We start from the raw sequence: 26,874 nt of genomic DNA, 5'->3' as shown, positions 1-26,874 counted from the left end.
ACATTTTGGACCAGATTGCAGTTTAATATCACAAGTGAAGCAAAAGCTGTGATTAAGCTCCAGTAACTTTTCTCCGTCTGTCATGATTTAAAATATATGCGTTTTGTAATCGTATATTTTTCTGTTGCAGAATTGCCATAGATTACATTTTTAATCCCGGTCCTTTGGTTTTATTCATTCAATTAATGTGAAGCAATACACTGATTACTTTAACTGTAAACAACTTGATCAACCCACCTTGACCATTGCATAAGCTTAATTGACATTCCTCATCAAGCTTTATAATTCCATTAACATGTGAGTAGATTTGTCTTATTTCACATATGCATATGTCTCCCATTCAACAATTTATTGTGGGATCCATTTAACGGTGTTGTTTATTGCTTGCCTTCTTTATTTAAAATTGCAAAGCATAATGTTTAAAAAAAAAGAGCACATGAAATGATTAAAAATTGTCGATATGATGTAGAAAATGATTAATTCATTAATCCAATAACTCTGTTGTCGAACATGTTACACACACATAGGCTGAAATACAAACACACACATGCACATGATCCTATGGACATGACCTAATGGAGAGATGTCAGAGAGAGGGGGCTGCTAAGAGCCGCTCCTCAGCTGGTGGGGGTGGGTTTGATTTTTTTGAAAGTGAACTGGCATTTCTCCAGCTACCAGACCGATTTCCAGACTTGGTCTGCACTGGGACTCTATGCCTGCTGAGGGGTGAAGTTTAAAAGAGAATGTTTAGGAGCATACATAGAGATGTGATATAAAATACGCATAAGATACAACATGTGTTGAAATCCAAAAGAGAGAGAAAAAAAAGTTTAAATTGGCAACAAAAAAAAAAGAATACATAGTTTTTAAATTAAAAAAAATAAGTAAAGGATTAAAGAAAGAGAGCATTTAAAAACAAAAATAGTTAAAGATGACTTAATTAAATCAAAGGAATTAAGTGTAAGTAGATAAGGAGTGATTGGACTTATAAAAAGGCAACAATGAATACATATGTTTAAAGACCTGATTGAGAACACCCGAGGTTCTCGTTTGTTCCACAGCTGAGGAGCCTAAAAAAATATCTCACTCTTGTTTGGTCCTGGTGCTGGGAACACTGAGTAAACCTGCCCCAGAGAATCTGAAGGGTCTGGGCATCCCATATTTTGTGCTTTATTAATTTCAAGTAAGACTTTAAAATCCTTTGACTCACATCAGGAAGAAAGTATAGCGATATGAGGACTGATGTAATCTGTTCTACTTGGTGAAAAGGACTCTGAAGGCAGCATACGGGATGAGCTGCAGCTGTCTGATTGATTTTTAAGTCAGTCCTGTGAAAGCAGCGATACAATAATCTACCCTGCAAATAATGAAAGCATGAACAAGTTTCTCTTTTTTCTGCTGACAGAAATTTGATTCTTAGTACTTTCGTCAAGAATGAATACTTCAGTCTTTATTTAACTGTCGCAAAATTTGGCACATCCACTCATCACCACATTCCATCACCACATTTTTTTCTGTGAGTGTAAAGGACTGTAGTCATGTGATGATGCTGAGGTATACAGTTGTGTGTCATCATAAGCATGCTAAGAGAAAAACATTCACTTCTGTTGGAAAACCAATCTCATGTCGTTGCTAAATGAAGTGAAACTACTGTGAACTTTGACAAGCCACTTTTCAAAGTTTTCTCCTTTATTATGTACCCATCAAACTAACTGGAGCTGGTGAGATGGTGTGGTGCACCAAGAGTGCCCATCAAAGTGTGAACAGATCGGCAGGTAGGGCCATCCAGTCATTTAATTTAAGACTAATGATCACCTGCTTGGTACCTTTAGACCAGAGGACTATGTTGGGTCTGAGGTTGGTAAGGAACTGCTTCTGAAGGTCAGCCCACATCTTCCAGTCACTTGCCGTTCCTGAGGCCCCTTTGCTCCTCAACTCTGCTGTTTTTGCACTTTCCCCTGGTCTGAGAAAGTTGATGAAACAAGGACCATTAGGAAGTTGTTTTTGCTTCAGTCTGGCCTGCTCCACACCACCAGCCAGTTGTGTCAAAATCTGGTCATGTCGCCACCAGAATTTCCCAACCGTCGGACTTGACCGACACGAGGAGAGGACATGCTCAAGGTTAGCTGGCCTTCCGCAGAGGATGCAACTGGGCCTCTCGGCCAACCCCCACGTGTGGAGGTTTGATGGAGTCTTAGAGCATCTTCCTGTGGCTGTCACACAGAACTTTAATCCTGGACTACAAGGGGAAAGTCCTGACATTGTTTGACCCGCATTCATTGCCCCAAAACCAGCTCTCTCTTTTTTATAGACTTCTGCTATGTCTTCCATCATATTTACAATGGACATAATGAAGATCTTATGTGAATAAATGAATAAGGTTGTAATAAGCTGTTGCACAGCAACTTTATGGGGTTGTACTTTTCGTAGAGAAAGTCTTGAGACTTTATTTATAGCTACAAACATTCTACTATCACCTCTACTGCTGTCATCACAGCAGGTGCTTTTCTGTGATCTTTCCTCCTTTTTCCAAGAAACTGCAAGCAACAGAGTCAAGACACAGAAGAAGTAGTTATAATGTAGGGACCTAAAAAATAAAAAAAGAACGATCGTTAGTGCCAAAGGGAACGAAAACTTTGAGAGACAGAGTTTTCTTTACGGATCTAATGCAACTATAGCAGCTGGGTTTTCACTGAAATTATAATTAAAAAACATTAAAGGGGGACGGATCATCCAAAAGTAAATGTGTGTAGCAGGTAAACGTCCCATTTACTTTGAGATGAAGCAGCATGTTCCTCTGGTACTCTCTTCATAATTATTTCAAAGGGCATCGGCGACTTCTAAGGCCCTTATGTAGGAAGATATCGCCTCCCTCACTACTGTCGTGTCTGAAATGAAATACAAATAATTGGTGAGGAGACTGGTTGCTGGCAGGAAGTGGTTCAGGCAAGAGACAAGTCCCAGTTATATGAATGACATCATTTACACAAGAGAATTATTTGTTTAGAGAGTGTCACGATTCCACTTAAGGTTGGACCCAAGTGCAACACACAAACACAGGAGCTGGTTTAAAGGGGTCGTTTTATTGTCCAAAACAAGCAGAGTGGCAGGTATCCAGAAGGTGGTTTTGGCGGGCAGGCAGGTAGGTCAAAAGTACTAGAGCAAAAACAAAAATGAGACAAGTCTTAAACAACAGAAAAATCTTCAAAGAACTGGCAAACAAGCTTCTTGACACTAAGGAAAAGCTGATTTTCACTACCACTCGTGGGTAGCTGACAATCTGGATGAAGAGTGGATGAAGACCGGTGTTTTTAAACACTGTGTGCTTAATTGTGGAATTGGAAACAGGTGAGGAGAAGGAGATGAAGAGGCCTGCCACACAGACAGAAAATGACAGACAGGAACAGACAGACACAAGAGGGGGATGGGAAAACACAAGACAACACGGGGAAAGCTGAGGTTGAGGCCAAGGCCGCAACAGAGAGAAGCTATCTGGTATCTGAACAGTTAACTCTACAATTGTCACATATTTTGTATAACCAGCACATGAAACTATTTCATAAAAATGAACTACTACTTTGTGCAGCATGCAGGGCAATAGGTCTCGAATAAACAAAGGTACCAGACGCATACTTTTCCGTTTAAAGTGCTCTGGTGTTCTGAAACATTTCATTTGGGTGTACTTCATGTTTGGCTTCAGACCTTTGAATATTGTCACCTGCCCTGTAGGGAAGTGATGACGTTGAAGGACGGGTTTCCCTAAGTTGAATCGATTCCAAATCATAAATAAATCACCAGTTTAGATTGCAGCAAGTCGAGTCAAATCAGATCAAGGTGATGCGCAGCCCTTACTAACATCCTCAAAGGTCTCGACTGTGCACACAATATTTTGACTTCATAGCTGAAAATAGAAAACCTCAGATAGGAAACCATATCAAATGAGCAAAAGCAACTTGTTAGGAGACAAAAATAATAGGAACTGCATAAAGTGTCTTACAGAGAGGAAGCCATCTTCCAGGACAGTCAGGCGTAGAGTGAACATAGAGAGGGGGTAAATGGATATTAAATGCTCAGTACGACTTGAAATTTATCAACAAACAAAATACATGGGAGGAAACTGGAAAGAACATATTGATCATTTAAGCTTTAAAGAATTTCTTTTCCAAAAATGTAATGTGCAAGGATTTTATTATTCATATTTTGATTATGTCTAAAGCAAAGTCACTGATGAACCGTATAAACCTATGATGAAGAAGATATAGCACAGCTAGAGAAGATAGCTGGACAAGGTTTTTTTCCCCCTCGATGATTTTAAACACAGTCAGCAAATTAATTTAACACAATAAAGAGCTGATTTCTTTGAATTTACAATATTAACAAACAAGCACATTACATTCAACCCCTCACCCACCCCTACATACATAAAATCATACATTCCTTCTGTGCCTTCAAGTATAATGGCACCTTTGGAAAAACAGGTGAAAAGACATACATATGTTATGCCTATGACATATACACAAATAGAGTAGATCTATACACTCACACACACAAATAAATATGCATAAACCAGAAGTGACATATTTCCAAATCCTGCCTTCATCGACTTCTCTGGTTTACCATTATTGTTATTCTGTAGATAACTCAACCTGAGTCTTCCTCTTGTAGAAGCACTCCAATATCTTCACATTTCATAAAGTCTTGGTCTCCATATCCCATCAAAGACATGCAACTTCTTATTCAGGGTTTTATGTTATTCTCTCCATTAACATATGTTTTGCCTTAATCCAAGAACCTATTGTAGTTGCCACAGTTTGCTTCCAGTTGAGAGCTATCAATCGTTTTGCCCGCAGTATAGCAATGTCAATAAACTTCTTATATTTTATGTAACCCCCTTTGTCTTCTCATATACATACATGCTATGTACTTCTTGTGGCTACTTCTGTGGATATCATCATATCATAATGGAGGATGGAGGAAATCAGCATAATCCTGTCAATTCTTGTTTTCTTGACTGGTTTTGTTTATGCCCGGGATGCCCGGGCGGTGGGGTAATGGGGTTGGGAGGTCTAGTCTTTCCATGTTGCCTCCCCATATTGGAAAAATAAACAATAAATATTTGATCATAAAAAACAAATTTATAGTCTTTAATTGAGATGGACAGGTTTAGCAGAACCACAGATTAGATATGTGGTGAATCATGGGCTTGGGTCACCTAAGCAAATGAAGACTCTTCCCTAACACAACACGAATCAGTTATCACCTTCAAAGAGTTATTTTGGTAGATATGTCAGCAACAGCTTCTATAACCAAGCAGACAATGACACAGAATGTTATTTAGAGGTTTTTCTCTGTTTTGTTTGTGCTTTTGGTACCCTCAAAATATAGTTGAGAACTCTCCTTTTAGCCTTACCTGGCTCTTAGTTGCACAATGCCTCACTTTTTTTTAACTGTCTACTCCCTGTATTTTGTCTGATGGTAAGAATCTAGAGCACTATTTAGAAAATTAGGGCAACCCTCCAAAGTTAGGATCCGTTTTTTCCTGTTGCTGACAAGACTACAAGTGGCATTCAAACCTGCCACTACATAATTCATCCTTAGGCTATTACTCTTTTGTCGCTACAGCACCTTATAAATCAATCACCGCTCCATCCCCGTCACAGCGCCGAGAACTACCTCAAGGCTTTGGCAGAAGGGAGTGGTCTTCCACCCTTCAACTTCAATCTAAGGTTTCAGAGCCAATGGAGTGTGAGAAGAACTTTTGAAGTATTTTTTCTGAGCATGTAGCAGGGAAGAATTGACCACAGAACACCTGTCACAGTAGATCATCAGGCATGTAGATCACATATTCCAGCAAGTCAAGTTTACCTTTCCCCCGAGGATTCTACAGTCTGATATGGTTAGTGTATCACAAGATGACATCCTCCAGTCTAATCCAGAGGAACAGTTGTGGGCCCTGAATAGGAAAGACCCTCTGGTGTATAATGTCAGGACAATCGTTCTGATTGGTTTACTGAAGTGATGGCATTAGGAAAGAGGAGTCCTGAAACTTTCTTCTGCTCATTTTGTTCATTTTATTTGACTTTTTCCAGGTGTATAAGGTTACTGAAAATGTCCTCCTCTTAGGTCTCCCCCTGTGGACGGTGATACTGCTGCACAGGCTACAATAGCAATTTGCTGAGCACATCACTGCCCTGCTTAGACCTTTCCATTGGCTCTGTTTAAGCCTCCTGGATTTTCTTTTAAGTTTGCACTCAAGGTTTATGAAGCACTAACTTGCCTGGCTCTACAAAACGTTTCTATCAGGCTCACTGTTTTACAGCCGCAGAGCTTTATGATCATCTGTTCTGTTAACTTTCGTTGTTCCAAATATGGGACCAAAATCCGGAAGCTACTTTTCGTCACTCTTCCCCGTTAACAGTGGAATAGCCTGCAAGGCGACCTGAGATGTGGCCCCAATCTTATCAATTTAAAGAGGAGGCTCGAAACATAGTGCCTCTGCCAGGCTTTTTATTAGTTTTTATCCAAAGTCTGTTTGTAAGTGTGTGTGTGTGTGTGTGTGTGTGTGTGTGTGTGTGTGTGCTCTCTGTTGTTGTTGTTTGTGATAGTTTGGGTGTGAGTGTGTTGGTGTGCGTTTGTGTGTGTGATTTGCAGGCAGTGAGGAGAATGGTTTAATCTTCTGCCATGCATTTTGGACTCAATATTCATTGGCAGTATTCAAATGAATCTGGATAAAAAGATTTGTAATGCTAAAGAGGTGGACACACTAACAGGGACATCTGAGAATAGAATGTATGCAATTCAAGATTCCTTTGAAAAAAAAATCTCCAGTCCTTTCTCAATACCTGGTTGTCATTTACAGATCATTTGTCACGCCCATCTGCATCTCCAACAGACAAATGACACTTTATTAGGGCCTTCTTAGCCATATGTGCATGCTCTGCTATTTCTCCTCCACTCCGCTCGAACTTGTGTCACACAGCAAGGATCCACAGACCACCTTGTCAGCAAAGTTTCTTTTAAGCATGGCACCTTGCATAGCCTTTGTAAGTAAAGAGTTTTAGGGTTACATGAGTGAACTAGAGCAAGCCGCAATGTAATGCAGAATGTACGCTGAGCAGAAGAAAAGGACATGAGAAGTTGCCAGAGTATAGCAGCAGGCTACATCTTTATATTCAGAGCTCTTGAAATGTTCCCACACAGTGTCGGTGCACACGAGGACAAGTCACTTCAGGTGATTATGTGTTTGGTCTAAGCCTCCAGCCGACCACTGATGAGTCTATAAAGGACGCAATCCTGGGCCCAGTTGTTCAAAAGTAATCCAATAGGATTAAAACTATCAGATAAGTAAAATCTTCAAATTGAGTTGTTAAAAAAAATGATTAAATTATCGGATAAGATAAAGGTAACCAAACCCAAAAAGATTAAAATAATTCTATCATCCATCCATTCATTAACTATGGCACTTTTCCCATTCAGTGTCATGGGGTGCTGGAGCTGATCCCAGCTGTCATTTGGTAAGAGGCGGGTACACCCTGGATTGGTCGCCAGTCAATTATAGGGCTGACACATAGAGACAGACAACCAGCCACACTCACATTCACACCTACGGGCAATTTTAGAGTCACCAATTAACCTAAAAAGCATGTCTTGTGGGAGGATGCCAGAGTACCCGGAGAGAACCCACGCATGCACAGGGAGAACATGCAAACTCAGGTAAAAGTGTTAACCACTGCACCCCGGTGTACCAAATATATGTAGTGTGAAGCATCCTTTACAACTTTGGTTTTCCTTATCTGATAATCCTTAAAAGTCTTGTTCCAGGTCAGATTGATCCAATCCAGTGTTTCTTTAAAAGAAGGGTGTCAACGGGAGTTGGATTACATGATCCTACATAATACCTTTGGAACAATTAGGCACTGGAATATATTTTGTGTCCCATGTGGAGCCACAAGTAAGTTTACTTCATCCAACACCACAATGGTTTCCAACACCTATCTCAGTAGTTTTGGTAACTTAACCTAAGAAAACAGGATAAGTTACAACACTGATGCAGTGTTGACAGCAAGTCCAGCAAAATGGGGCAAAACCCCAAAAGGATAGCTTGTGCACCCAACCACATGCATGAATAGTAAAGCAATAGTTTTACAGCTGGAAAGTAGGCTTGGCAGCATTCTCTGACAGATAAAGTTAGATAGACAAGTGAGTGCCTTTCACAACTTTGTTGTTATTTGCATTGCATTTCTGCAGCTCTTTAACCTTCATTTTTTATGCCATACTTTTCACTGTTGTTATCATGGATGCCACTGTATATATATATAGGAGGTGTTTTTCATTGTATGAACCAACAAGGCTGCAGGATTCAAACCGCATAGCAATAATAAAGCTATAAACTTTTTGACCAAAAAAAAGTAAGCTACTGGAGCTTTTGTTGCTGGGAGCACAAATCCATATGCATGAATGCTAGCACAATATACACATCAAGAAACACGCAGTTACACACACACACACACCATATGGCCCTTTACTTCAAACAGCAGAATGAGCACTTAACTTTGTCTCACCGACAAACAACTAATTGAAGTTTTTTAAATCAAGATGTAAACCGTTAAGTTCATACTTTTGAATTTAATTACAGAGGCAACTCATTGTTATTGTTGATTGATGGCTAAGGAGCATGTTTATGGTTGTTTTTCTTTGAGAAGCGTTGACACAGTTCAGAGATCAGACATAAAACAAGGTAAATTAAGTTCATTCATTCATTCATTTTGGCTGATGTTTAAAAGCTGACAGATGATAAAGAAGTGCCTGAATGAAGACAAAACATTTCCTTGGAAACATCTGCTGGGTCATGATTGATTCCAAGGATCAGTGTAACCATAATGAGATCCCATCCAACTTTCATCTGATTGATTGAAACAACACTGTCAAACACTTCCTTGCTGGCCAATGCTAATTAAAAACAGATGGCATCACCCCTTTTTGGCAGGCACCTTGGAACAAGCCGTCCTATTAAGCAAGTGAAGGTATACATTATAATAGTCTATTGGCATTGTTTTCGTTCTCACAAGGGCCCATTGATTACTTGTCAAATGACAGCAGAGGATACACAGTAGATGGCTGTAGGTCATCTAGTCTGAGAGGTGCTGGTTGTTCCCAGGACCTTAAAGCATGGACACTTGGATTTCTTATTTTGAAATGTCATCAAACAAAACAGCTAAAGGTAATGGCCATCAAATTTGGACAAATTGGCAAGTGTATCACAATGAAAGTACATGAGAAGAATACAATATTCTAATGACAGGGCTAAAAGAATGCAAAAGATACAAGAAACAAAGCAGGTCCACAGAACTGAAATCAAATGCATGAAGTCCAAAGTCACCGCAAACCTAGAAGAACAAAAACTGTGAAGATGTTTGAAAATATTCACTTCTGTGGCGTTATAATCACTAATTAAGTCATGGGGGAAGGAAAAAAATCTCTTTGAACATATCTCTTTTTTTAACATAAAAAGTCTGTACAAGCATCGTGCCATTAGGAAATGCACAGATAAAGGCACTTGAGCAGTCAGCGAGACGCCTCTCACAGTCTGCCAGTATCTCCCTGCGGGTGCAAGCAATCTTGTAGTGCTACAGCCAAAGGAGTGTGATTGAGCAGGGCGGCTCAATGAATGCAGATATATTTACTCAGTGTTGCTCAGGGAAACATCAATCTGATAGGCGACGCTTCTCCCAAAGTTGGAGCATCATTGATCCGGAAAACGTGCTCTAAATGATTTGAAGAGTGAGCGTTTGTGAGCGTGGCACTTGTGCACCAGCCAAAGGGCAAAGGATGTAAAGAAGGAAGATATGAAGTTTATTTTATAATATAAATCACAACACACCAACTGTGAACAGAATACAAATCTATGCAATAAATCATCACAGTATACCAAGCTTACCTTCACATAGCCCTGCTCAACTCATACAGTAAATGGTGATTTTCTTTTTACCAAGGTAAAACAGCCTCAAATCATCCAACTTGATCAAGGTTATTTGTACTGTTTCCATGACGTGATGAATATTTTCTTATGAAAAGTGGCATCTGAGGAAATCAATAAGAATGTTACAAAGGTATTTTTCCCCGTGAATTTGAAGTGTAGGCAGTTAAAACACTGGTGGTGTTGCAGTTGGCTGATTGATACATTTGTTTCCTTGGTTCAGGTGAGTAAATGTCTGGCAAGTAGTATTCGAGTGATTGAAAGTGGCCCAGCAGGAATCGGCTACTTTGATTTTGACCACTTTTTTCTTTTTTTCTTTAAGTGAAATCTGTCTCAAATGAGCTCCCTTACTTTATGGAAGTGCATTATGAAATCACTGGACTGTCCCCGTTAGAACGTTGAGTTCTTACACTTAATTAAAGCAACTTCAGAAAATGTTTCATCTTGCCTTCCCATCCGCACTTCATGATCAAAATAAAGAACCAGAAGCACTATACCATATAAAACCAGAGTGTAGAGATGTTGTGGACTTCAGCCTTTTCTCTGATGTGCGTAGTATTTTGTGCACTATCAAGAACACTACTTTAAAAAGACACAACACCAGACCATAGTGAAGTTTTTTTAAAGTGACAAATGCAGTCACAACCACCTGCTAAATTTAATGATCTCGTTTTCCTCTTCTAAATACGCCCTCACAAGGCTTCAAACCACACTGCTGACTTGTAAATTCTGTTTGTACATTTTCCTTACATGACATCGAATTGCTACAATAATTGCAATTCTTCTTTAAGGAAAAGAACGGTTTTTATTATTCACAAAAACATCCCATTGCGTATTTTTTTTAATCTGCAGCTCCTTCCTTTAATACCAAAAATAGAGCACAGTAATGAAATCAGCAAACATAGTTCCCGTTAATGGTTAATTAGCAGGATGATACAGTCTGTATGAAGTGACACTTCACGCAGCAGCTCCCCTGCATCATTTCCCCAGGCTGCTGCGGATCAGGTAATCTGCTGAATCTATAAGGCTTATTACCCTCATGGAGATCTGTAAAGCTAAAAATAGAATTAAAAAAAGATTGTAATACCAGAGATTGCAAGAATCTTTTGAGGATGGTACCCATAACAACACTCAATAATTTATGAATAACACTACTGTGTAAACCGTAATCATGCCAAGAGTTGCAGCTAGCTTGGTTTCTCTCTCAGCTACGTTGTTATGCAAGTGTTCGGCTCAGACACTTTCTCATTCACAATTCATGCTCTGCTCCTACACCAAAACCTCTCCTCTCTTTTTCTCTCCAAGAAAACTAGTAATTCCGTGTCCCAGAACACAATGTCTCCATCATATCATTTTTTGACTGTCGACTGACAAAAGGCATTTTTTGTGCGACATTCTCCCCCATTTGGTCTTCCTGTAGTTCTAATGCGTCACGACATAGAATAGTGGAGAGAGTGTAACAAATGTTGGCAATGTGTGATTTAGAGTCCAGTGTTGCACAGGAGATCTCTTCTAATGTTGGTGGATATCTAATCAGAGCTCCACTCTCTAGTCACTGTCTGATTGCCTTCAAATTGCTTTAGTCTCCAGCAGAGTGCCGTGCAGAACGCAGTGTGTATGATTTGAACGCCATCATTTAAATGCCCAGGGTAGCGGAAGCGAAAATCCTTACTAATGTCTCTTATCAATGTCAGCATTTCAGTCGGTTTTCCACACATTGGCACTCAACAAACTGTAAAGTGAAACAGAACAGCCACGCTGCGACAAGCAGATTAAAACAAAGTATGAATGGTGGGCAGCCATCCTAATTGGCCCATTTTGTTTAAACACCCCTAAAACAAATACTCACATTTTTCTTTTGTGGTGTAAATGTAACATTTCAGAAAGCGAATATCGAGAAAAAGTCAACACCTGGCAAGTCACGCTGGGTCGACACTGTTGTTACACAGGAGTGAAGTTTGTTGTCTCTCAGGAACTGGAGGGAAAACACACACACAAAGAAAGCTCAGAGATTCACCTCGGGGGAATAAGAGTCATCTTTTGATGGTAGTATGAAGAGGTGCTGAGATAATAATCCACTCTGGGAGTTTGGAGCAGCTAAACAATTTCTCTGACATCATTATGTTATTATAATCACTTGGTGATGGGACGAGCAGGAGCTGAGAAAAACATGTTGTTTGTGTCCATCCATTTAAAAAATAGAGACACTACTGGACAGTGATATATTTGAACAGAAAAGCAAAATCATAAATGTATGGAGTTCTGTTTAAGTGATGAAAGGGACAAACAATTTTGAAGAGCTATACTGTATATCAGTGGTTCTCAAACTTTTTAGACTGCTACCACCTCCGAAAATATTTGGCTCTCCATGTACCACCATTATGGTAGATGTTAAAATACACTGTAGGCCTATTTCTACACACATTCTACGCAGGAGGTTATTTATTATTGACTGTTGGCAGCCACACTATAGGACGACTAAGGGCTAGCGCTAGAACTGGCACTTAAACTAACACAACTCTGACATTTACCCAAATCAAAAAAAAAGTGCAGCACAATAAAAATGACAACTTTATACCAACAACATGTTTGAGAATATTTAGTCTCCAGTGTTTCCCACACAAAGACGATACCTGGGCCCAAGTATATTTCCGACCTGTTCTCATTTAATTTTTCATTTATTCATAAAATTGCTGAGAGTGCAGGCGCGCGCTCCGCAGGCTCTGTGCAACCAGAGCCGCTGTATTATAAGTCTCTGCATTCAACATCGCAATACTGCCTTTAAAAAAAAAAATCCCTCTCGACTCCTGAGGAGTGTTAACACTAGAACCGCCAAGACCGTCTGACGGACGGTTTGGGTTTTTATAATACAAATAATTATTTTTAAATAAAAACGTACGAGCCTCTCGTCCAATGACTTTTCTTAAATATGTGTCCTGTATGTTTTCTGAATCCAATGTCTAACTAAAATAAAACACACTTTTCAAATTTCTAAACATTTATACCGCTAACCGCTGCTGCCTTCATATTGACGGCATTTGAAAATTATACATTTCCCTGGATTGTTTTTGCGCGTCGTTTTAATTTGTATTAGTTATTGTTTCTATTTATAGACTTCATATATATGCGCAGGAATTTAACAAAGAGCGACAGATAGATAGGATATACAGATAGATAGATAGAGACCATAGACAGATAGATACATGCTCATTCTTGAGCTGGCAAAGGAACAGAGAGAGGAACACCTGTGTGTCAAGGCCAGTCTGACGTCGGTGCCCACTGGACCCCAGCATCCACAAGAGCTGAGAGGGAGGCAGTGTCAGACAAACATGCACTGCAAGAAAAATATGACCATTGTCTCCTGCAAGGGGTGCAAGCACCCTGTGAGTGGGAAGTGCACCGTAAAGGTTGAGCACTTCTGCAGCAGGTGTGTGCATTACGTGCCGCTGCGCTGTCCAAGGTGCTGATCGTTCATTTGTTCATCTGTTTGTTTGTTCGCCGCTGCATCTGTTGTGGATTTCTGCAGTTCTTTTTGTAGGCTATATAGTTTGTCATGCCCATAGATAGCCGTGTTTTTATTGTTGTTGTTGTTGTTGTTGTTGTTATTGTTGTTGTTGTTGTTTTTAGCATGCGTGTGTGTTGGTCAATGATTTCCGTCGGGGAAACAAACCCAGTTGCAGAGAGGAGGAGGAGCATCGGTATTTATCTCTTTTTTTGCAGTGTTTTCATTAAAATGCATAGCCTAATATATCCAACAATATAATAGACTAAAAGTTCTGTATGTTTAATTATTGTAGAATGTGTTTTAAAAACGGGAGACGTGGAGCAGCAGTAAAAAACGGCGCACTAAAAAAGCCGAGAAATATTGTAAATTAACATGCAACATTTAAAAGGTTACCAATCCTGCCTTATGCTGATAGTCTATTTGGTTTGTAGATAAAAGTAAGTTGTATTTAACTATAAAAATATATATAACTATAAAACTAGATTAATTTAGAGGGGAAAACACATTTGATATTAATACAACCCAATAGATACAAGACAGATAAGATAAGAGTATGACAAAAATAAAAAGTGTTTTTTATATTGTGGAGATTTCTTTGCGTACCACCACAGGGAGCCCACGTACCACCGGTGGTACGCGTACCATAGTTTGAGAACCACTGCTGTATATGGATCAATTAAAAAAAACTCATGGGTACCTTTCACATGGAGATTCTGTGAAAAATATGTTATATGTTTTCAAAATTGACTGTTTGCTGACAAACTGTTGCTACACCTAAGAGGCTTTCTGTAATCAAGAGGAACGAGAACCCCACTGGACGTTTTAGAAATCATAGGTCATTGGTTTAAGGAAAAGCAGAGACTAAGCTTAATATCAGCAAAATCACTACAACAAATGGAGCTGTAGCTGGCTAGCTTAATATTACTAACTCTGAGCGTTGGTTGAGTCTGACCACCTCATTAAAATAAGAGTGTCAGGTTCTGGAAAAATATGGAACTGGACCCAATTGCAGTTAAAACAAAAACTAAAATATTGACTTTTCTTGGGTAAAGAAAGGCAATAAAAGGCTTACTCTTTAAATTTAAAAAAAATGAAACAACCCATAAAAGGTAAAAAAAAAAAAAAAAAATGCAAGGAGCCATGAGGAAACAGTACAGAACTCAGATAGGTAGAACAAGGGGAAACCTCTGGTCTTGAAAAATGAAGCCAATGCAGAAGTGCAAAATCATGCATAACACTACAAATTAATAAACACAGCAAGAGGGATCAAGGCTTTCAGAGCTACTACCCCCTCCCATATAGCTTTACTATGAACTCATGAATTGCACTTCGCTCATAAAAAGGTCTATTGCACGCGGCCCGTCAAAGTATTTAATTTGAAACTACTTCTAAAAATAAACAATGAAGTAAATATTAAAGTGGGGAAAAACAGTGACAGTTTTGAGTTAATTCCAAGTCCTTTAATTCATCAACTTAGCTTGTGCTTTTAATGTTGTGATGAGCCATACGTTAAAACAAAGAGTCACTACAGCGTCCAGTCGTCCTCCTACTTGTTGTAATCCGTGTAATTGCGATCCCAGCAATTGTTTGTAATCAGTTCGCCTCACACTGCACTTCCTTGTTCTTCACACAGGTAAGAGAGGGTGAGCGCTTGATTACGTCACCCTTATATAGTGTTGAAAGATCAGAAAGAGTTATGCAATTGTTGAATTTGTTTTTTTTTTTGTTTGTTTTATTATCATTTAATTCTTTCATCATTTAATACATAGGTCATAAAGTCATAACCTTTTTCTGCTTTCAACATTTCCTGTTAAACTTACACACACTCGTAGTGCCTACGCTCCTGTGAAGGTCAAGATAAGTGTGCCATACATTGAAGCAAAACCACATAGGAGTGTGACATACATTGAAGCAAGACCACATAGGAGCTCGTAGGCGTATAGCCTTTCTGAGTATCAGCTCTTCTGTGTATCTGCTCGGTTCACGGTCTTCGAGCTGAAACCACATATGAACTTGGTATTACCTATGTCCTGAACTTGGCATGACCTGTGGATGCATCACGTTTCTGCAAACGTCCATTGTTGAGGTGTTAAAGGATCTTGAAAAAAAAGAGAGACTTTTTGGCTATAAAAACTCTGTAGAAAATCTGATCGAGGTTCCTTTTTGCTTTGCAAAATGAATCCACGCCACTCCGACTTTTGAAATCCCATTTTGGTACTTAGTCTCTGAGCCAAGATCTTTTAAAACCTCAAGTGTCTACACTCACAGGTTTAGGTTTGGTCTTTGAGTTTTGTTTTCCTTTTCCATTTTTTATACCTTTTACTTTTACTGTTTTGTATTTGCATTTGGAATATCATTTGAAATTCTGAAATTTGAAATTATTCGGAAACTTTTTGAAATCATTTTCTGACTGAAATCATTCATACCACAAAGACTGAAAGTTCCCCTTAAGGACCCCGTGTACCTCGGAAGGTAAGTTTTGAGCAGTCACACCACGGCACGCTTGTCTTATTGATTTACATTACACACTTCATACACACCTAACATCCTAGCGAGGGGAGTTCACAGTTATTCCCCCTCTGGGGGTAATCTAGAGTCCAATACCAGGGGTTATCCTTGAATCTAATTATTCTAGAAATGAATGTTAGGCAGGTAATCCTGGGGCTGTGATTATAACTTGTTCATCTGTCCTCCAAAGGGTGTTAGAGGAGTAATTTTACATAGCTCCTTCCACTAGGAAAGAGTAGACTAGCAGGTTGGTAGGGAGTGAGCTATCATTTAGTTCAATAATTAGTTAACTAATGTGTGGTGAGCTTCCGTTAGCTATAGTAAAGCTATTCACCCATTTTTGCATGTCCAGGACATGCTACAATAGCCTCTCCCAGGGACCGACAAGCAACCACATTACACGCTGAACCTAAATAGTCATGGGGTAATCAGACAGACGTGAGACTAACGACACAGGTGAATCCAATCAGGACAATCAAAACGGAGGGAAACCAGACAAAGGGAGGAAGTGAGACAAGAAACACTGGTGACAAGAACTACAAAATAAAACAGGAAACACTAAAGACACACAGAGAACTCAAGAATGTAACAGTAACAGTACACACAGGACATAGAGAAACACACGGTTAAGAAGTGACAGGAAACACGAAAGACACACTGAGAGGTCAATAATGTAACAGTAAGAATACACACAGGACATAGAGAAAGAAAATGATAAGAAATTACGAAATAAAACTGGAAACACCAAAGACTTAACTTGGAAAATGCACACACAGGGAAATGTGAAACCAGAGATACAAATGAGAAAATAACAAGAAGAAGGAACAAACAAACTAAACAAGGGTAAATCATGACATAGGGGTGGGCGGGGAACAACATAACGTGGGGTTAAATGTAACATGGACATTTAACGGTGTTAAACAATGTTGAGTGGGATGTGCTTCAGATCATGTGACCACAGTGCTGGAAGGTCTTCGCCTGTAAGGTTTTACCGCATTTGGATGTGTTTTCGCGGAATTATACCGAGAAGTGTTTTTTCTCTGCACATAAGTACATTTCTGTATCGTGCTTGTTTGTCAATTACTGATCTGTGTGTACAAGTCACCTAATCCAACCGTATGTTATCTTAATAACGTCCTTCTTGCCCAAAAAATAACACTGTTTTGAAACATGTAACCAACTTATACCCAGTGTTAGCTTGGCTTCATGAAAACTTAGCACAGCGGGGTTGGTTGTAGCAACTGTGTTACAACTAAGCTGCCTTTAGTGTACAAGAATAAGAGAGTAAAAACAACTAATCGCTTGTTTTTTCCACAGAATGAGACACCCAAACCAAAATAGAAAGATAATATCCACACGTGCATATGTATTTCTGTCTATGTATCAATCTTTCCCTATATATAGACAGAGTGAAATAAATAGATATGCAATATGTACCAATATCAAACAGTATCAATTTAATCTATGTACCTTTAGTTTATAGATGTGTGTTTATATATATATATAATAGTAGCCTATTGAATAAATTGTGCTCAAACTGACCTTTTTGGCAAGTGTTACAACTAACCCCGTGAATGGGGTAAGTTTTAACATTTCACTTTTGCCACTTTCTTTACAATTGTGCAAAAACGGTTAAACCTAGACACAAAATTCAAGTGGATATTTGTAGCAGAGATATGTATGTTGATTGTAAAAAGAAAAATTATTAATCCAACGCAAACAGTTTACATTTTTTAAATCTTAAACCAAAATGTGTTAGGTTGTGCCCCGCTCTCCCCTAGAGTTATTTTATCCATACTACTGTACCATTCATACTACATAATGGAGTTGATCTAGAGTCGATAGCGTTGAAAGCCATAGATATTGTTAGCCATATACTACTGCAGGTAGAAGGCTAGCTTGTTATCAAGGCTTTATCTTTAATTGGATCTTGATTACATTGTTCATTTTTTAATTTTCACATCTATTATGATACTACTATTCAATCTTACTCGGAGGCTATGAGTTTGTGAGGGTGACAACACAGAACTTTTATGAACAGAGCCTCTCCCATGATGAACAATGACAGATGTGTCACCTGTTCAGTAAGCCAGTATCAGTGCAGCCTTACATTTTGAGGTGTAACAACTCACTCTCACTCCACTCGCAGAGGTTTTGGACGCTGTGGGGACACTCCATGCAACTAGAGCACGCAAACCAAGGGGAAGTGTTTTGGGAGAGGGTGTAGGGAATGTGTTTTTACAAAGGCCAAAAATGATGGGCAACATGTTTGAACCATGAGACTGTAGACTTTCTCAGTCAAATTGTGAAAAGCTATAAGTCTGACATGTTTGATCATCTCTCGTTTAACATCCCTTTTCATTTGTGTCAGTAGGCTCTGTGTGTAGAAACAAAAAAAAAGTGCTTTTGGTGATCAATGGTCCCCAACTGGCCCTAAACCCATCCATTCCCCCTTTCCTGTTGCTAACACTGACTTGTGGACTTTTTTGCATCCTGACTTCCCAAGTGTTTTAAGTAAGTTTAAAATCACATGCAGTATGTGGTTTTAAAAGAGCGCTTGTTGACAGCCGGTGCATCTTTTGCAGACACATGACACCTTAGTGTCTGCAGACAATGCAAATGGACATCTGAAAATGGAGATTTTCTTCACAGACGCACACACACACACACACACAAACTACTCAAATAGCTGCTTGATTTTACATTTTAATTTAATTTGTCCGGAGATGTCCCAAGGCTGCTGCGGCCCTATTGACTGATCCCCAGGCTGCGACCTTTAAGACAGACATGCAGCGCTAATTAATCTTTGCAGAGGGATACATTCAGAGCTTGAAACGAACACATAACACCGGAAGCCCTCTGCAGAGACGCATACATATCTCACCTGGAGAAAATGCTCAAACACTTACGGACACATTTTGGCAGCAAATGTGTGTAAGCAATACTCCCTGAGCTGGGAGCTTTAAGGAGAGGTTGAACTGATAATAAAGATTTAAATAAATGTCAAGTACAACCCGTGCTATATCTCAGGGATATAATATCTCCGGGAACAGTCGGCAGAGAAATTCATGAGACAAATATTTGCACCCAGAGATAAAAGTAAAGAGCCTGGGATTTGAGTCCTACACCTCGCTGAGCACTGCTGGTTTGGTATTCATTTCCCAGCTGGATAAGAGCAGAATTTAGTGGACACATAGATTATTCATCTGTGGCTCCACTACAACCACTTACAGCCTTACATCCAAACAACAGAGCAGAATGTAAAAGTGTCTACAACGAGCTCGCCGATTGATGTGAAGTGTGCGTGATACTGTATATAAGTAGCAAATGCACAGTTCAGAATAGAGAGAAGTCAGGCTTGTTGTGGGAGTAAATCATTATTTTACAGCACAACTTGATTTTTTCCCCCTGGTTGTTATTTATAAAGCAGGATTGGCAGGAAACACAGAATCCACCCAATTCCATTTTTGATGGGATCTGGGGATTCTTAAGTGAGTGTGAGTGATGGACTTAAAACACAGATGAATAACTGATGGCGGAAAAACAGCTGAAAATTAAAGCAAAAGCTCAGGAAACCTTCTCGCTCCCTATACCTCCCCCTCCCGCTCTCAGATGTTGCCCTCGCTGCTTCAAATGCGGCAAAGTATTTTCAGTGAGTTACCATAGAGATGATTATTGCAGTTGCTGTTCTGAAATTTTGGCTTAAAACCTCAGGGACAGTAACAGCATGGAAGATATGCAGAGCGAAGGAGAAAAGATAAATAAACAGACGTGCTTCAGAGAAAGTATGAAGAGGTTTTCTTGGGTCAAGAACATCAAGAACAGCCCGTCTACAAGAATTTTAAATTATATTAATATTAATATTAATTTTGCTTTTTTGGAAGGGGGTTGGAGAATGTTCACTCTGCTTCTCCCGAGTAGTTATGTTTATTTATACTACAAGAAGCTACATCAGATATAAAGTAACTGGGCGAGGGGGGGTCGTGTCAGGGCAGTGAGGTCTTGTTTCCCACTTTTGTCCATGTGCCCTTGAGGACGACACTTAACTCAACAGCTCCTCTGGAGACGCACAGTGGTCAACAGCTGAAGACTGTGCTGGGCTGCTCCCAAGCATGAATGTGTGCAACTGTCCCATGAATGTTAAACAGGGTAGAGCTGGGAAGAAGAGCGAGCTTGCTCAGCTGCTAGTCACAGATAGATAGATGATTTTTTTTTTTTTTTAAATAAAGAAGAAGAGAGAATCAAAAGCAGTATTTGCTCCACTGTGAGGCAAAGGTTAAGACTTCCAATACCAACTTTAAAATATAGTGGAAGTATAGTCACAAGCCAGACTATTAAAGAAAATCAGAATGGCTTAATAACTTTTTTTGTGTTGTTTTGCATTTTGATCTTCTGTAAAACACTCAGTCTACATTTAAATAACATGTGCTATACTCATAATTAAATAATTATAATAATTATATTACACCAGAATATAAAGGGTTGTGTCTGACTTTGGAGGATTTCAAACTAGTATAGCTGCTATTGTTACACAAATAATAACAAGTGTAATGGCAGGCTGTTTATACTGTCACAGTTTGTTGCACACATGCACAAGACAAATACGACTAAGTGGAGAAAATAGGCAGTGACACATGGCCGTGTCCACACCGACATCCAGTCTGCGATAATGCTCGCAACTGTTTGCTAACCACTATTCAACAACAATCCAATAAGAAGAAGTAGACACAACAAAACACACAAAGAAAAATAAGTAACATACATTAGCCAGAAGACACTGCTTCTTCTTTAAATCAGTTGTGTAGGAAAACTTTGGGTTGTCAGTGCAGTATGTCTTTGGAAACACATGAAACATGCTAATGAATAGAAGGCTATAGGGCTCACTCAGTTTTTGAAAAGCCTCTGGATGTGAAAGCAGAGTGGGTTGAAGACATTTCCAAAACTATTAAAGTTTTAAGGCGATGTGCACATTAGAGCAGTAGAGGACCCCTGCCTCCAGTGTGTAATAAAAAGAGCCAAGCCTTGTTCAATCAGAGAAACTTGGTCTTGCTCTTTTCCTGTTGAATCAAACTTGTACGACCCCAAAACCTCGTTATGAAGCGAACCATGACCCCAAGAATAAGGTGTCACATTTACAGCTGTTCCATAGTCCTGCGTGCAATAACCTGCTTGAAGGCCAACAACTGAAAATGAACTGCTGGGTCTCTATTTGCCCCAGGTTCTTCAGGTTTGCCTTGCCATATTTGATCAGCAAGAATGTAGTGTATGCAAAAATATGACCTTTAGGTGTAAAGGAAAGGAGTTCAACATTTTGGGACATATTGTACAGTATGCATGCATACTTTGAGAAGTTTATTTCGGACTTGTGAAAGAAAAAAACAAAAGAAAAAAGAGCTAAGAAAAGAAAACTTAAAAAAGGAGAAAGAAAAAAGGAATAGAAAGTAATATGTACTTTGTTTTTTGATGTTGTTGTTGACAGTCAGATTAAAATGATTGACCGCCTCTACTTCCATTTCCGTACAGATGTGGTTAGCCTAGCTTAGCATTAGACTGGAATCTGAGGTAGACAGCTCGCCTGGCTCTCTGCAAGGTAACAATAAATGGGGGGGGGATCAACACTTTGAACATACGATTATTCTCATTCTCTTGAAATAGTCATAGAAACAACAAAGTAGTGGTTATGACAGTTTTTGGTGTTTTTCTTTCCACAGTACTGTACCCTGTCCCTGTATCATTGTATCTCCCTGCAGAAAGCAACTCCTAATGTGTCAGACTATTCCTTTAAAACTGAGTTTTGACACATAGCTCCAGGACACACCAGCTGTTATTGTGACAGTATTCCCTTACCCCCCAAACAAAGTAACACTTAAACACATTACCACAAACCAATTACCACACAGTGAATCATTGAGTTCTCAGGGCCACAGGGGGTCTTAGGCCCTACATTAGTTAGAGCCTGTTCCCGAAAGGTATCAAAAGCACAGACTGCCATATACAGTATGGACCACCCCCCCCCACACACACACACACACACACACACACACAAACACACACACCCCATTTAGACACGAGACACACAACCAGTTCAGACTGCTGTGTCAGTTAGTTCTCCCTTATACTTCACTGTGAAGCTGCTGTGTTATAAGACTCCCTGTAGGGTTTAAGGCCAATGAAATTATTCCATATTTCTTCCCTTTTTCTGGCATCAAACCCGTGACCTTTAAATCACAGGAGATCCTCTCTCAGCTTTTTCCAAAGTGTTGTTATACAGGAGCCGCTTCCTCCTCGGATTTAAGTCAAACTATAGAGACTCGCTAATGTTCCTACACTGGCATTAAATTTAATAAAAGCCCAACACAGAGAAAAGCATAAATCGGGTTTATTCCAACATTAGTGGGTTTGTTGTGATCTCTTGAGGTGTGATGGATAGGCAGCCGCGAGGAGATGCTCCACAGCGATCTGCTTTAAAGAACTGAATGTGCTGCTGGAGAAGATCCTCGCCTTTTCCTGATGAGACTCCAGGCTGTTTGTTAGACATTATGTGGATATTTAAAAAAAAAGCAACATTCTTCAACATGCCTCTTATCTCATGGACATGCACATGCAAGGTACGCTTACATCAGTGCTGGGAATACATTAATCAAGAGACTTCCTCAGCCGGTTTCTGCTTTCACTGTCCTCTTCAGCCATCCCTTTTAGAGAAACAGTACATGAAGGGCCAAAAAACTATGTAAGTGGATCAATACATCCACAGCTGAAAGGTATTTTTTACAGGAGCCTATCTGGTTCATTTTTAGGGTCAGGCTGTTGGGTTTGTGACCTAAAAGTTGGTAAAATTGTTGCACATTATGATCTGCATCATGTTCAGCAGCTCCTCAAGTCAACCTAAGGCATCGCCCGGAGCTGCTAATCATGATAGGTGAAGAGATACATCCGTCTCCCGGCTGACCCGTTTGTAAACTAAAACTGTAATAAACATTAAGGGATCAGAAGAACCTGCATTCATTGTACATTACTTCAATGCTGGGGGAAACCTCCACAACATCAACAGTAGAATGGAGAAGACTTGTGTATCCATGATCATGCTTTTGTGTGTTTTTTTTTTTTTTTGGGGGGGGGGGGGGGTTGTGGGTTGGGGGGGAAGGAATAAAATTGGCATGAAAAGAGATGATTGGATGATTTTAAGTTTGTTTTTTCATGACATGGAGCAGAGGCACACATATGATACGACCTGTAATAATCCTGTCAGCTTTCATATCCATGTCAGTCCTGTTTCCGTTCTCTCTCTTTTTTTTTTTTTTTGCAAACGCATTTTATGGCTGACAAGCGAACTAAAGGCCACCCATGTTCATATCACAGCGTAAGCCGCTCGCACATCAGAACTTATCTTCTTTTTTCAGGATTAGCCCACACTGCTGTCCTTCCCACTGGGAGGAATCCTGATGAGGAGCCGCAGCACCGACTGGTCGAACATGATAACCCAGCATGAGCTCACCATTACAGTCATTACAGGGCTACCAGCAGAGGCACTTAGAAAGTCATTCCTCATTTTTTCCACAGTGCTGCTAAGACACTATTTACAATGGGTTATAGGCTAATCTAATGCCTTACTTATGCCTAATATATTTAGGTTATAGTTATAAAGCCATTAGCAAATCTATTTGAAGGCACTCTTAACAAAGCACTTCAGAGTCCTTTGCTTTACATATAAGACATCGTGAAAAAGAAAATAAACTCATTAAAAACATATTGGTGGAAATAAATGTAATTATCAGGTGTTTATTCTCATTTTTTCTCATAAAGGGTCACAGGTCCCACACCATCTAGGCCAGGGCTATTCAACTATATTGTTCAGGGAGCCAAATTTTCAGAGCGCAAAGGACCTGAAGGCCAGGCAAGCAAGCCCACCACAGCAGTACAGTGTGCAAAGCCGTTTCTTTCCATCAACAACAGAAGCTTTTGATAGGCTGCGAGGACAGGACCAATGATGGTCTATTAAACAGGAGTGCTCTGCTGTTTTTTTTTAACACTTTACTGCGGCAACAATGACAGTCATTCACAAGTTTTCCCCCTGTTTATAATTTATTAATTTTTTTAATTGTAAATACAACTGATGTAATCCAGGGCCGGAGTTTGGCCCCTGGGCCGCCAATTGAATAGGCCGGATCTAGGCCATCAGCAGAATGATATGCAATTATGATTGCTTAGAAGTCATCACGTCTTCTTAAAGGGTTATATATCAGGTATGCTTTGCTAAATGTCAATAAAATGTTGATGAATGGATTTGAGTCCAGATGCTAAGCAGCCTTTTCCAAACACAAAAAGCTCAGACAATTTGTTTCATCAGCTGTTACTATAGCAAGAGTGATCCTTAGTGAACACAAGATGTTCTGTCATAGTCATAAGAGTCCAAAAAGTCTGGTTTCCATTTGAATATTTTACTTTTTTTTTTTTTAACCTTTGTTCTTCTTCTGCCATGTGATATTCTCTCCTGTGGACCTGTCAAGAAAAACTAAAAACAAATAGTTTCTTAATAGTTACAGAGGCTACTTAAACGCTTCTTTATTACCGTATTTTCCGCACTATAAGGCGCACCGGATTATAAGGCGCACCTTCAATGAATGGCCTATTTTAGAACTGTTTTCATATATAGGGCGCACCGGATTATAAGGCGCATAGAATAGAACGTGTTTACAACTGAACAAGGCTGGGAGATATTGTGACTATATAAATATAAATACGTATAAAACGTAACGTATAAAACTACAAAAACAAAAGTACATAAGACGATTTCCCCAAATAATAAATTATTTCTTTGACGTTTCTCTTAACTCTCAAAACGTAGTTTTATACGTAGTGCATTCACAATAACTCAACGTTGTTCAAACGTTAATGTGCATATTCACAATATCTCCCAGCCTTGTTCAGTTGTAAACACGTAAAAGAAACACAGTCTGATACCGCTAATTCAAACGTTAGTGCATAACTCAACATTGTTCAGTTACGTATAACACGTAAAGCTCACTTTTTCAGTTCATTCCCCGTCCACGAATCCCTCGAATTCTTCTTCTTCAGTGTCAGAATTGAACAGTTGGGCGAGTACGGCATCCAACATGCCCGGCTCCCTCTCGTCATTATCCGAGTCAGTGTCGCTGAGCACCGTGTACAACCAGTATGGATCAACCAATTAACCAATTGATCCATATATAAGGCGCTCCGGATTATAAGGCGCACTGTCGTTTTTTGAGAAAATTAAAGGCTTTTAAGTGCGCCTTATAGTGCGGAAAATACGGTAACTCTATTTTGTCATGAATATTAAATGTTGTAGAGCCATTTTTGCAGCGGCTTCTTTTGCTATTTAAAACTACTGTTTTAATTTATAGATTTTGTCATTTTATTGTCACTAAATTTGTTTTTCTGCAAGTTATCTTAAAATTAAACTCCATTAAGAAAATCAAAGTCATCAGATAGCACACGAATAGCTTAAACTATATGTTATGCAGTTTAAGCATTTGTTCGTCATTTATACCTTGCACATAGTAACTTTTAGACATGAAGAAATTGAGTAGGTATTTGTCAGGTGACTTTTGTTGCTATGGTAACAATTATCAAAAGTATACTGGCTGAATAATTTGGTAACATACGATCATATTAAAGCACAAAAGGATCATGGTCAATTTGACCGACTGGTGGGCACTTAGCTGTTAGACAAGAAAGAGGCTAAAAGCCTTCCTCAGCTCTACCTCTTTGCCTCTTACTCGATTGATTGTAAGTTAGGTAGCTTGTCATTATGGGGACTGCCATTGCAGGGCTTCATAATGCATCTTCAGAAATCAATGGGTGGTGTCACTGAGACTACTTCTAGGTTTTATACACTCTATGAATAAAGGCATTTTCTACAACATAGAAACAGACGTTATGTAGGATGCTTGCTCTTGTCATTGAGCAGGCTCCACTAAAATGAATGAATCTGTCAGAACGTCAGCAGCTTGCTCTGTATGAATCATTGTCTTTTGTCCTTTTTATCATCCTAAGCCAGACAAATAAAACCAATCCTGTCTGAAGAAGAAACCAATCCATGGGTGACTTGGAAAAAAAAGAATAGGGCTCTGTTCCCAGATCCCTATACATCCTCTCCTCTGTCCTCGTCTCTGCCCTCGAGTCCCAAAGCAATCTAAAGCCTAGGCGTTCTATTAAAACAATACTGTCTCATGCAAATTGCTACAGTCAAGCCCCTTGGTTTTATTTCTCCTCCCTACCACTGCTCTCCAGTGCTTTAATGGCGATAGCGCGCAGCATCAGGCGGGATCAATGGTATCAATGAAACAATCTGACAATGATCGCTGGGACTTTCGGGCTAAAAAGAGCGACGTGTGACAGCGAATGGATGAGCTCTTCCTCGAGCTGCTGCTGCCAACAAAAAAGGTAATTACACAGAGGGACGGCATATCTAACTAACCTGCACCTGTTCACCTTTCAGACTGCACAACTTTTTACAAAAACAGCAACTTAATTATCCTAATTGGCAGGTGGCAGCTCGTGCTATTGTTACATTTCAATGACAATGTTAATGACCAGCGCAGACTCATCCCCTGACAGAGTGTGGAAATGTAAAAAAAAAAGGAAAAAAGAAGAAGTGCTTACCTCTTAACATAAGATTGATCTGGTCTGTTTCATTAGCAGACTCTTCATTTGACTGATTTACATGCCCAGCATTTTGGCTGCCTCTCCTCACATACATTAGTCATAAGGTGTTGCCTTGTGTGTGTGTATGTGTATGTGTGTGTGTGTGAGGGCACCTGCAGAGCACACCGTTGAGTTCATTAGGACTGCTGTCTGTCTGCTCCCAGGCATACTCCTGTTTCTTCAGCTCAGTGGATCGCCT

At 39.6% G+C, this 26,874-nt stretch overlaps 1 long non-coding RNA gene across 1 annotated transcript; it reads right to left on the bottom strand.

The window, feature by feature from the left end:
• On the bottom strand, window positions 1-26,874 carry LOC114920845 (uncharacterized). The gene is made up of 2 exons (XR_003809132.2): window positions 26,789-26,874; window positions 1-3,156 (listed from the first exon to the last, which is right to left on the bottom strand). It is a non-coding gene; the product is annotated as an uncharacterized lncRNA (long non-coding RNA).

Source organism: Labrus bergylta, chromosome 1 (genome assembly GCF_963930695.1).
Source record: "Labrus bergylta chromosome 1, fLabBer1.1, whole genome shotgun sequence".
In the NCBI taxonomy this organism is placed as follows: Eukaryota; Metazoa; Chordata; class Actinopteri; order Labriformes; family Labridae; genus Labrus; species Labrus bergylta.
This window is presented reverse-complemented; position numbering and strand designations above follow the sequence as displayed.